This window comes from Catharus ustulatus, chromosome 18 (genome assembly GCF_009819885.2).
Source record: "Catharus ustulatus isolate bCatUst1 chromosome 18, bCatUst1.pri.v2, whole genome shotgun sequence".
In the NCBI taxonomy this organism is placed as follows: Eukaryota; Metazoa; Chordata; class Aves; order Passeriformes; family Turdidae; genus Catharus; species Catharus ustulatus.
In genome coordinates this window covers 7,425,498-7,438,258 of record NC_046238.1, presented here as the reverse complement: position 1 = coordinate 7,438,258, position 12,761 = coordinate 7,425,498, and the positions used below count along the sequence as shown (strand labels likewise).

General features: G+C 43.6%; 1 protein-coding gene across 1 annotated transcript in view; it reads right to left on the bottom strand.

Moving 5' to 3' along the window:
• Window positions 1–12,326, bottom strand: part of GNB1L (G protein subunit beta 1 like) — a 42,685-nt gene extending 30,359 nt beyond the window's left edge. Inside the window, 1 exon segment of the mRNA XM_042779839.1 lies at window positions 12,250–12,326. The gene's annotated coding sequence lies outside the window, so the exon portion shown is untranslated.
• Between the last annotated feature and the right edge of the window lie 435 nt (window positions 12,327–12,761).

Below are 12,761 nucleotides of genomic sequence, written 5' to 3'. Positions count from 1 at the left end.
TTGAGGTGTCATTAAAGGCCAGTGCCTGGAATAGGGACCATGACCTGAATTCTGGGTCCCTGATCTGTGGATGTGCTTGGGTCTAAGTCCCTGTTGATTCATTGGCCCAACTTGGCCTACTCAGAACTAGCACAAAGACATCTCAGTAGCACACAATACTGGATGGAGCATGAAGAAACTACCCTGATCCAGCTCCCTGCATACTTGTCCTGCATACCTTCCTGCCAGAGCACTCATGGCACCACACAGCTTCACTGCACCTGGATAGCTTTTCCCTTCTGAGATAACCAAAACTTACTGCCAAGAAAAATAAACACACAAACTTAAAATTCATTTTCCAAGTTGTACATTTTCCAAACAAATGCCATGTTAGTGACATGCACAGTAACAGGCAGGCATTTGACTATCAGTGGATCAGACTTTAAAATTCATTAATATTTCAGGTATCAACAATGGAGTATTTTTTTCTTGATTATCCTTATGAGAATTCAATGCACTAACAATAAAACCCTCTCAAAGCAGAACATGGTGTGGTACTGTATGGCAGAAAAAAATACCCTGCAAGGTCGGATGATTGGTCCCATCTGGCCTGACTTTCACCAGTGCCATGCTATTTAGAGACACTGTTTAGGAAAAAAGACAGAAGCCTGGTTGCTTTTGTGGTCACTTCCTCCTGCCCCCCGTGCCCACCATGCACAATGATATTACAGGGTACACAACTTTCCATTTGCAGTTCTGTTTCTGCCTATGAAATCGTCTGATCTCTTTTGAATCTTATGGCATCCTTGCCTTTGCTACCTACCAGGGCAAAAAAATTCGCTGCCTGGAGTTCCAGAACATGAAGGACTATTTTCTTTTCTTTGCTTTAAACCTGATCTCCTACTACCTTCACTGAGTGCCATCCAGTTCTTACATTGCAGGATTTGAAGGGCAACAGTTTCTCATCTGGCTTTTTCATCACTTTCATGATTTTGTAAATCTCAACATTAAATACCTGTCTTTATCTAAACTGAAGAGTACCAGACTTTTCAATCTCTCCTCATACGACAGTTGTTCCATTTCCCCAAATTGTTTCAGTTGCCATTTTCTGATCTGTAACTCCACTAAATCCATCTGGAAAAGCAGAGAACTGAACACAGTACTTCTGATATGAGTCCAATGAGCTTTTCTTAGTGGCAGAGTGACATCCTTGATGAGATAAATCTTCACCCTATGTCAAAAATCTCATGTCACTTTCAAGAGAAAAGTTATTTCTTTTTACAACAGAGATAATTCCAGCCAATACACCTGGCACAGGAAGTTATCTTTGCTCTCAATAGTTTGGGATTTCTCCTGCAGAGTAAGCCAACAGAGAAAAGGCTAAGTGTAAGTGTACTGTCCAAGGATCTACATCCGGAAGAAATAGCGTATTTGAACAGCACTTCCTGAAACACCTAGACTTCCTGGAATTAACAGTTAAAATCCCAGAGGAATTGATAATGTTCTTTTACAATCCAAGCCTAGCAGACTGCTGCCCAACACCACTGTGTACCTTTCAGGGAAGAATTTTAAAGGTCCTGTCTGCTCTGCATCAATGTTTAAGAACTCTGCTCCATTTTTATAGCTATATGCCCGGTAGCTCCCCTTGCTGATGTAGGCCAAAATCCCTCATATATCATACTAGGAGCTGCTTCTCTCCATTCCCAGCTACATGCATTTAAATGGCATATTATATGGTACAACAAATCCTTCCCTATCTTAAGCTTAATTTGTATGATGCAGAAATCTTGGAGTGGCAATGGGTTGCCTTGATTTTCATTTAATGTCATTAACTTCCATGGAAGTTTGGGTCAAAGACAGGCAGCAACTATAAAAGCATATGTGCACAATGTAATCTCAAAAGAAAACAGAAATCAGAGTCTAACAGCAGGAACAAAAGGAAATATATCTTTGTCCAGCTGCATGAGCCACCCAAGCACTGAGGAGAACAGTGCTGACATCTCCCTGAGACTGTGCATGACAGCACTGCAACGTAACCACAGCCTTGCCTTGGCCTCACTTTGGCCACCACATGCCCAAGTCAAATTGGCAATGAGATGGATGCATCCCAGGACCTGTACCTGGCAGTTTTGCTCAAGTGCAGAGAGAAAGATGAGGCCACATGTCCCAGTGCAGTCCTCACAAGAACAGTAAGGTCTGGGCTTCACAACATGACTAGCAAACAACTTCTGCAAAGCACATACTCATTTTTAGATACTGCAAAAGTAAAATGTTTTGTAGGAATGCACTTCTGCAGTTTGCTCAGTTCCCTGTAAGGTTCAAAATATCTACAAACATCAATACTTACACAAAGGTAGCACCACTAAACTAACACTGATTTTAAAGAGATTCCTTGCACAGTGAAGATGTTCAAACACATTGTCAACAGCCATGGCACATTAACTTACCAAAAGGCTTCAGCTTTCTCAAAAGAGCAAAGTCTTAATTATATGTGCTTTATATAAAACCAGACAACAGTTTAACCTGCAAATCTCTGGTATGTTCCTTTCTCAAATCTGCAAGTACTAGTTGCACGGAAGAAGACTGTGCCAAAGTATATTATACCTACTATGGCAATAAATTCTTCATGGATGAGGTTTTACACATAAATTACCTTTATTTGCTCTTCCAAATTTTATGGGATAATATGAATTATGAGCACCCATGTATTTCTTGTAGCTATATTGTGAGACAGATTTTTTTCTACTACTTGCAAAAGATTATGCAAGTGAGTTATACTCTACACCTCTCTCCCTCCACCGTCATTGAACAAACATGATAACACAAACCAGTCAGTTGCTTGTGAGAAGTGTTTGGTCTGCTCTAAAGATATGTACGTATTAATTAGTCTAGGATTAAATGTAAATCACATGGTTAAACAAAAGCATTAAATATATCAGAAAGGCTTTTTCTAAACTTTACAATCTTAGATTTCTCAACCTTGGTTATTTCTTGGTTTAGTTAGTGGGTACATTTATGGTTTGGCAAAATAGCAGTTTTAAAATAAACCGTACATTTAAAGAGCACAATTTATATTTATTTGAAGTTACCATTGTAATCTTCACAAAACTTGGCTGGGTTTCAGTGGCTGGGCTTTAGGTATTTTGCTGGTTCTGCTGGATTTCTAAAACCCTAGAGAACTGGGAATGGAATGAGTCTGTTCACTGTTATTATTAGTCTCCAGTAACACTGCTGGTGACCCACTGGCACCTAAATCCTAGCCATTTTTCATGTATCTGTTGAAGACTGGGTGCTTTGGACTCAGTTCATATACAACATTTGCCCCAGAAGCAAGGTTCTAGGCTTCCACAGGAGCTCTAATTTCATGAATCACTACAAACGTGAACTGGCAAACAGTACCTGGACCCCAATTCTACGAACTGCTCTGACGTCACTATCTGAAACAACTCAGTAGTTTCAAAGGCTTCACAGGAGCATGCCCAGGATCAGGCATTTTTCCAAAAGGACATATCTTTGGTTGGCTGTACTGAATAGCACCTACTCACAGCCACTGAACCCGAGAGGCCAAAGACAGCAGGAACGGCACACGTGCTGTGGGAACGCTTGCCCTGCTCCCACGACAGCGGGCAAAGGATCAGGCAAGAAGGCTCATAACAAGATCAGACAAAAGAGAAAACACTGAATCATGTTAAAGTAATTACCAGAAAATAAGACTTCTGCAAAATATTTGCAATCAGCTCGCTGGAGCCTTCAGGCTGAGTCTTGCACTGGGCTGCTTGTAGCAGCACCACCCCAGGAGGCGCTCCAGGAAGAGCGGGTGACTCAGTCGCAGTTCCTCCCTGGCTCCTTCCTCCCGCATGGCATAACAAATAACTGCAGCCTGTCCCACCGCAGCACTCCCACGTTACTGCCAACCAGCCTGACAGCACAGAAGGCTACAGCCCTGCTCCCCCTCTGCTTGCCCTGCTTCTGGGACAGTGAGGGCACACAGATCCCACTGTCTCTGCACCCCATTGTCTTTCCTCTCCCATCTCCCACGCCCAAAGCTGCTGTCTAAGCGGCCACATGGGACACATTTACTTCTCACTACTGCCCTGGGGTGCTACCAGGAACAGGAACAATCTAGCATGGAGATAGCATCAGCATGAAAGAGAAGAGAATCCTAGTTAGGAAGAACATATGTCGTCACTAGATAATGATAACCACATTTAATGGGCACAAGCATGAAGGCATGAATTTCAGAGATTTCCCCCTTGTTTTAAAAATAGAGGCTTATTATAAAAATGCCCAATTACACCATCAGGCACTATACAATATTTATGATTAAAAAATCACTATAATTAAATGCTAAGTGCTGATTTCAATTATTTAGCAGTGGAGCAATAAAAGAAGCAAATACCTTTAAAATGTTATTTTCATTGAGAAATTGCAGAATACAAAAGTAGCTAAAAAACTACCTGTCAGGACCTTAGACATCCCATAAGATTAAAGCTGCAAGGATTCTCAGGTCCATTTTTTTTCTGCAAACTTACAGTGAAGCTAGTATATGGGAAAAGAGTGAATTCCTGCCTTGACTGGGTTGGTTACGATGCCACCTTAGAACTAGACATTTGGAAAAAACAAAGGCATATATAGAGGCTAAAACCAGTGAAGATCTGAAGCAGTGAGGCAGTTCAATCCACAGGGGCCATGTCTGCACATGCCCCTCTGCTGAAGGACCTAGACTGTGTTCATTAGTGTTGGAAAACCTTGCAAGATTATATACAAAAAATATTTAAAATTGAAAAAATAGTTCTAAAACATAATCTTTCTCGAGAAATAGCATCCAAATCACTAGAAATAAAGGGCACTCCCAGTAGATATTCTCAATTATCTATCTGTCATAGACAAGAGAAAAAGGGCTTCCACATTAAATATTACTAATTTTATTCTGGGGCTAAGTAACACTCCTGGATAAATGGTGATAAAAATAACCAGCGAGCAGGAGTGAAGCTGTGACAAACCAGGTGCTGTACTGTCCCTAGGCAGGATGCAGTGCGCACTGTCCTGACCAGGGACAGGACTCTGTCAGCCAATGATAGCAAAGTGGCCATGCTACCTTCCTTTTTTGTGTAACTGACGTTACATCAAGGAAACACCTCCAGCACAGCTCCAAATTTGCAAGGCTCAAGTGCTGTCAGTGTGCCAGACTCACCATTACAGGGCAAAATAATGGATGGACTGCCCTCACTCCAGCTGCTACCTCGTGGAAGTTGGGATGGATGATACTCAAAAAATTCTTCACATTTGGGATTACATTAAGAATGTTGTCAATAAAAAGAAATGCAGCCCACTTCCATTCATGTTTCTGACAAACTTGCTTTTCTTGAGAGATTTTCAGGTAAACAAAAATTGAGCAAAAGATGTTCACTTCAAACTAAATGTCCTATAAACTAAACTAAACACAGCTGATTATTTCTTGCTACCTTACATCCTTCTCTTTTACCAAGAACAAAACAAAACTTGTTCAAGAACACATTTTAAGGCAAGAACAATGACCATTCCCAACCCCACAGTTCCATTTTTATTGCAAATAAAACAACCCTGAAGGTCTCCCATTAGCTTCAGAGGCTGGGAGGGAGTGGGAAGAATGATGTGTTACACTACAGTGGAGGAAGTACACACGCCAACTGGAAAAACGGACTATAAAAAGCTTTTCTTACACAAACATGAGGAAGCAACCAACACCCTCAATTGTTGAAGCGAAAGGAGAGAGGCCTAAACACACTCCTAGAAAAAAAATTAAATTAAAAAGTCCTGCAATTTGTCACATGCTCCAAATTACTTTCAGATTTGAGAGCCTGGTTCGATAAGGTCCAACTGTAACCAAGAGCAAAGGAGCACAAATGCTGTGGAACTGTAGCAGGCTGGAGAGACCCTGCTGCTCACACTATCACTTGGGTTTTTTGGCACAGCACTATGGACTCTCTCCCTCTCTGCAGCCTACTGCAAGATGGGTGAGGAGCCCTCTGTACCTGGAACAAGGGATCAGATGCAAAACCAGGCCACAGTGCTGCACTGCAGGAAAGGTGGTGCCACCAGGGCACCCACTTCTGCTCCAAGGGCCTTTCCTAAGCAGCAGCATCCCCCAGCTGCGTGTCAGGAACGCATCCCCTCCAATCAACACAGGAATGTGGTTCACCCAGCTCAGAACCAGTGTGGCACACAGGGGCAAGAATTCAAAGTACACCTTCAGAAGGTCAAACAGGCTCATTACAGAAGAAAATATTTATTTAGATAAATACTGACAGGACAGAGATGCAAAGTCTAACAAGGCAGACAGAGGAAAAAGAAGGTGAACAGTGAAGCTGGTCACACAGATTTTACATCCTTTGGAGAGACTGCTGCCTGGGCATCTGCACTGGGCAGCACTCAGTTGGAACAGCCATCCCAGTACAGGTTCATGCAATTCCATGACCCAAGAAAGGGCCCCATACACCACAGTATTCTGATCCCTAGCAGCATCAAGCCTCTAAGAGAGATACAACCAAAAGAGAGCTCCCACTACGATTTACTGCCACTTTGGTAGTCTCGTACTTTTCCATTAGGGTCATGTTCCTTGTCCATGAACATACCTTGACTCATGGCATTTAGCAAAGCCATAACCCTCTAGTTACAGAGCTTGAACTTGTCAACAATTATTTAGTGAGTGTAATGGAGCTAGGTCAGAATGCAGATACACAATCCAGTGATTCTACTAGTCCTTAAAAAATCATTCCTTCCCCAGCAGCCACTGTGTGAAAGGACATTAAAGGTAGAGGTTTGGCTGTGCAATGAACCTGTAGCTTCAAACTAACTTCATTTAGAAATTTCTTACATAGTTTTGAGTATCTACCACTTGTAAATGATTACAAATCAAAACCAGAGATGCCATCACACAATATTTGAGAGGAAGCAGATAGCCAACATTCTCTCCTGCCCTCAGAACACGTCAAGCTGTTTTTGAATTTTTTAAAATAACAGAAACACACTGAACATTTGGACAATACAGATCTACCAATCTGGGATAAAACTGCAGCCTTTTTCCCCTGTTGCTTACTCAGGGAAGGTGTCATCATTGCTTTGCCCAGAACACACAGAGAGCAACACAGCTTAGCACTTCAAACACCAGGAGAGTCAACACAGAAGAAACCAGCCTGCTTTGTCCCTGGCATTAATGGTCAGTGCAAAACAGGATACTGGATTCTTGAATACATTTTGTTTATTCTGCAGAAGGCACATGAAGGTGTTTCCATAGGCCATTCTCTCTCCTGATTTTAAACCCCTTCACAGAGGTCTGCTCAGACATGGCTCTGAGGAACCTCATTCCTAGATGGCTCCTATTCCCCCACCTTTATGTCTGTGCTCACTTTTTCTCATTGTCTGAGTGGTTTTGTGGGTGGCTGTTGTTGCTTTTTCACATTATGTCTATGGTTCTCTCCACAGCTCACACTGTGTACACTTAAAATTCTAGATAAATCTTGCTTGCAGTTCTACTTTTCCCATCTCCTAACACTGACTAGGACAGTTTTCTCAAACAGTCTCACTGTTTTCTCACAGCAAAACTGGCACTGTGGATTGCCAACTGACTCCTACTAATTTATTTCTATGTGCATAGTATCATACAATTCTATAACGTGAATTAAGAAAAAGAAATCCTCAAATCTTACACAATTCTCCTGTTTCTAGAGATCAAGAAGCTCCTCTCTTGATATTCAAACTCAAATGTTGATGATAGAAACTTGCATTTTAAGAAGGGGCAAGTAGAAATTTCTCATCAACTGAACAAGTTGTGCTATGCTTCTGGGCATGCATTACAGTATCTTTCGCATCACACCTACTCTACTAAATATACAAAACACTGTGCAAGTGATAGTTTTGTCAGCCACCAGCTAATCAAATGAAAAATTATTAGGCTTAGAAAAATAATAAAAGCAGAAGCCAGCTGTGCATTTGTTGGATGAAAATCCCAGTGTCTCCCATGTTAGCTCATGTGTATTTCAATTTCTGGGAAGAAAATAATGGGAGTTTCTCCACCCTTTCTCATGTGAGCCATAAAACAGATTTATTACCTAGGATATATTCTGTGTTTTCTCCTGAGGAAAAAAGAAAGTGGTGGAACAAGTTCATTTTTTTCCCTTCTAAAACAAGGATTTTCTTTATAATAAACACAGAGCTTAATTTTGGTATCATATGGCCCTTCTATTTAATGCTCTGGTCACACTTTTTGCCTTTCTAAATCTTGAATTGTTGCATTTTCATTTCAGTGGGGAATCTACAGCTGCTCCAGCTGTCTGAGTGTGAAAAGTCTGTCCTAAGATTCGTATCTGGTGTTTTAAAGCAAAATCCTTCCCTCCCCTAAATCAAAGAAATTTAGCATCTACTGAAAAACTATGGAATAACTAAAACAAAAAGAAAAGCTAAACATGATTCTATGTTTCTTTTCCATATAGTTCTTGTTCAGCTTTACCTTACACTCAACTGTCACCCAGCGGCTCTGGGAAACTCAGGCTGCAGACCCAGAGGTTTAGGACAGGTTGTATCTCATCTGGGAAGGTTATCCTGTACAAACAACTATTTTTTTACTGTAGTGGTCACCTTATGACCTTTCAAAATAAATAATGAGAAAGAAGATTTGCTGACTAAAAGATTTTTTTTTTCTTCTAAAACTCTTAATTTGCTCACAGTATGATGTTACAGTTCTAAAGACCTGTGCTGGTAAATCCATTTACAGAAAAAGTGATTTCCTCTGGAACTTTCGCTTTTGAGATGCAGAAGAGGCTGATTTCTATTTTAAATGCTTTTGAATCATTATATAGCCTAGATTCTCCAGTTTGGTGGTCTGGAAACTTTCAAGGTTAAGATATCCTCTTTTAAAATGACACCCACTAGCAGGGCTTTTTAAAGTAAATCTGTTGGCTTTTTTTTGCAACCTGTGTTCCACAGTCTCCCATTGCTAACCAGCACCTCTTGTTTAATGAATCACTTTCCTCAACACAGCAAACCTGACATCTCTCAAAGTTTCAATTCTTTCAAATAATCCCATGATATATGAGCATTTACACCAAGTCATAAATGCCAGTGAGACGATTTTTGAAATGACGAACTATGCCATCATTAGCTACATATAATTAAAACGTACCATAGGAAGTGCATCCATTACAGTTGTGAAATTATTTTATTGCTTCTGAAAAGAAAAAAAAATGCACTTTTAATGATACAACTGTGCCAGAACAGAGCTCAAAAGGAAGCTGGATTGCTTGGGCAAAAAATTGTGCAGGTTTTTTTTGAAGATTTGTTTCATTCTCATTGTTTCATGATCACTTACACTGCTCCACAAGAGACCAGTAATTTGGAAACTAAAACCCAGTAGCTGAAGAGGTTTCAACCTATAACTAATTTGAAATCCCTCATTTGGACTACCATGTATATTCTAATGCAGGCAAACTGCATTCTTACAAAGAGAGCATAAATGCATCCACACATATATTCTGGGGAGGAAAACACCACTACTACCACTAGACTCACCTTTTTCCTTTCCAAAGACATACAAACACAACAAACATGTAATACTGTGTTGAGATTCCAAGTTTGTACAAAACAAAAGCATCACCATTGCAACTCAAAAAGGGTGTTCAAAAAGCAAAGTTTAACCATTTTTTTTAGTCAAGTTTGTCTTCACAAAGCCAGAAATAGCACTAGCATGCATCGATAATCCAGCTGCAACCAGAGAACTTATTACAGAAAAGCAGCCACAGTAGCTATTTTCCCCCAATTAAGACAGTGCTTCATAGAATATAATTTTGAAAAATCAGAATTTCAGGGTTAAATTTCCCATATGAGCTAATTAGCAATGACTGGTTTACAGTTACTACTAATCCAGTGAAACAGTACATTGTTACACTATGGCTGAGCTTGCAGAGAAATAGTACTCAAATTAAAAACGAGACCTATACAAACACAAAGCATAATACAGCCTGATGTACTTCGTGGTAGAGAGCCAAAAAATGTGTCTCTTTAGAATGTAAGAGCATATACAGGTCAGTAATTCAACAGTTCTTTGCAAAAAGAAACTCACAGTATTCTAAAATGCTCAGAAAAGATGTAAATGTACTTAGTCAACAGATCTGCTCCCTAAATACCTTCCAATTTCAACATTGTAATTCCAGTGCTTAAAAATAAATCTCTACACCAATTAACCAAAATCAGACAATCTATCTGATATTAGAAACAGGCATCTATTCCAGTGCATGCACCAACATAATTTCCATCTGCAGAATCTTTATAACTGATAATCACACATCCAAGCCAGAATAAACAGAGTTAGAACTTGCTGATCACAGGGCATTTTTAAAACAAGAGAAGACTAGTTTACCTGTAAATCAATAAAAACGTTAATAGGAATCATTAAAAAAAACAAGTTGCTCCACTAGCTTTTAAAAAAGCTAGTAATTTAGTTACAAATAAAATTTAAAAAAATTCTTTACACTTTCTGTAACTTAGGCAGACAGGACACATTTTTTATGACATTTCCCAGTCCTGAAACCCTCTCTAAAAGCTTCACAGAAATGCTGCTAAAATTGGGAGTTACTGGAAGGAGCTTCGGAAGGATGACAGGTCATAAACAGACAGTGCTATAAAGTGTAGCAAAATGCTCCTCAAAACAATTCCCCGAGGAAAAAGTATTTCCATCTCTTGTGGTCTGTTTTTCCAGAGCATACACCATGCTTGCTTTTTACCTTTTTCATTTCAAAATGAAGCTGCTGAATCTGGAACCGGAATTATTTCCTGCTCTAAACTGACATTTAAAGGAGTTGTACAAGGCAGTTTCCTTATTTCAAACAACCAGCACTAGTGAGGAGAAAAGCACAGCAGAAGAACGCCAATGTCGGAGGTCAGTGCGCAGATGTCCCCGAGCGCGGCGGGCACAAGGCGGCCGCGATGCCGGGGTGCCGAGCGCTGCCGCCAGAGGGCGACTGCGAGCGAGCCCAGAGCGGGCCCGTGCTAGAGCTCTGAGCAGTTGATAAGTACAACATTACTTTTCATATTACCATACTGTATTTGACGAGAATATATTTTCTTTTGTAAATGCTTCCATCTGAGAGGTATTAAAGCACTTGGACGTGCTCCTGAGGACTGAGACTTCTCTTTTGCAAATGGTGGGGAGAAGAGACCACCCGAGGCTGTGCCTTCCTGGGACAGAACGGTATTCAGTATCCAGCCAATGCAGCTCCTACCTTACCTCAGTGCCTATGTCCTTAAATACCTCAAAAATACCTATTTCTATTGGTCATAAAAGTATGGTATTATTATGCAGCGTTATAAAATTCAGCACATTAGAACTATGAGCTCTATTACCACTAGGTTTGATGCTGATATTGATGTCTGATGGCGTGTATTCTGAACTCAAGGCACACACACGGTATCACTGCTGCCAGAGGAGCTCCTGCACGGACAGTCCAGGCAAATTGCTGCAGAGCATCAAGGAGATGCAGACCCTAATCAAAACATCACTCTTTTCGAGCAGATGCCTCACATCAGCCACAGATGCGACATCTCCCTCACCGTGCCGGGTACCCCCACTGGAATGGGGCTGTGTGGCACTCTGCAGGGCCGTGTGGGACTCTGAGGGTCCGTGCAGAGCTCTAAGAGACCGCGCGGGGCTCTGAGGGGCTTTGGGGCCATTAGGGGCTCTGGGGCCGTGAGGGGCTCTGAGGGGCCGTGCGGCTTTATCAGAGTCTGTGGGGGCCGTGACGGGCCGTGCGGGTCTCTGAGGGTCTGTGAGGGGCCGTGAGGGTCAGGGAAGGGCTGTGAGGGGCCGTGCGGCTCTATGAGGGGCTGTGAAGGGCCGTGCGGGTCTGTGAGGGGCCGTGCGCGGCTGTGAAGGGCTGTGAGGGGCCGTGCGGGTCTCTCAGGGTCTGTGAGGGGCCGTGCGGGTCTCTCAGGGTCTGTGAGGGGCCGTGCGGGTCTCTCAGGGTCTGTGAGGGGCCGCGCGGCTCTATGAGGGTCTGTGAGGGGCCGCGCGCCGCGGACGGTGGGTGACGTTGACCCCATCGCGCGCCCCGCACGCGGCAGCCGAGCCTCCACCGCGCCGTTGCCGTGGCGACGCCCCGCGCGTGCGCACAGCGCCACCGCTTGCTCCGGCCCGTGAGGCGGCGCCGCACCGGTGACAACGGAGCCCTCCCATCCCGGCCCCGCCACCGCTCCCCAGGCCGAGCGCGGCTTCCCCCCGTCCTCCCTCCCCGTGCTCACCGAGCAGCCTTCCGCCCGGCGGGGCGGGTGCGTGATAGCGATTATTCGGCGATCCCCGCGGGAACCAGGCAGACACGGAAGAACGCCGAGCCCCGCGCGTGACGTCACGGGGCCGGCGGGAGGCGCGCACGCGCTGTCGGTGCCGGCGGCTTTTGGCCCCGGCGGGCTGGGACCGAGCGCGGTGCGGGTTCGGGAGGTTCCGGCAGGGGCTTCTGCTCATGGCAACCGCCAGCACCGGCGGAGCAGCCCCGCTCCGAGAGTCCTGCGAGGGACTTGGAGCCTGCCCGCTTCCTCACGCTCCGCAACCGGGAGGACCCGGCCTTCACCGGGAGCCCGAGCGTGTCACTGCTCCGTGGAGCCAGACACGAGCTCTGAACCAGAGAAGGGCTGGGCCGGGGCGCTGGTGCCGGGCTGTCACTGCCACCAGCCCGTGTGAGACTCTGGCGATTCCCCGGAGCTGCTTGGGAAGGCGGATCAGTGGGGTGCGCGTTGGCCGTGGTTTGGGCCCTCTG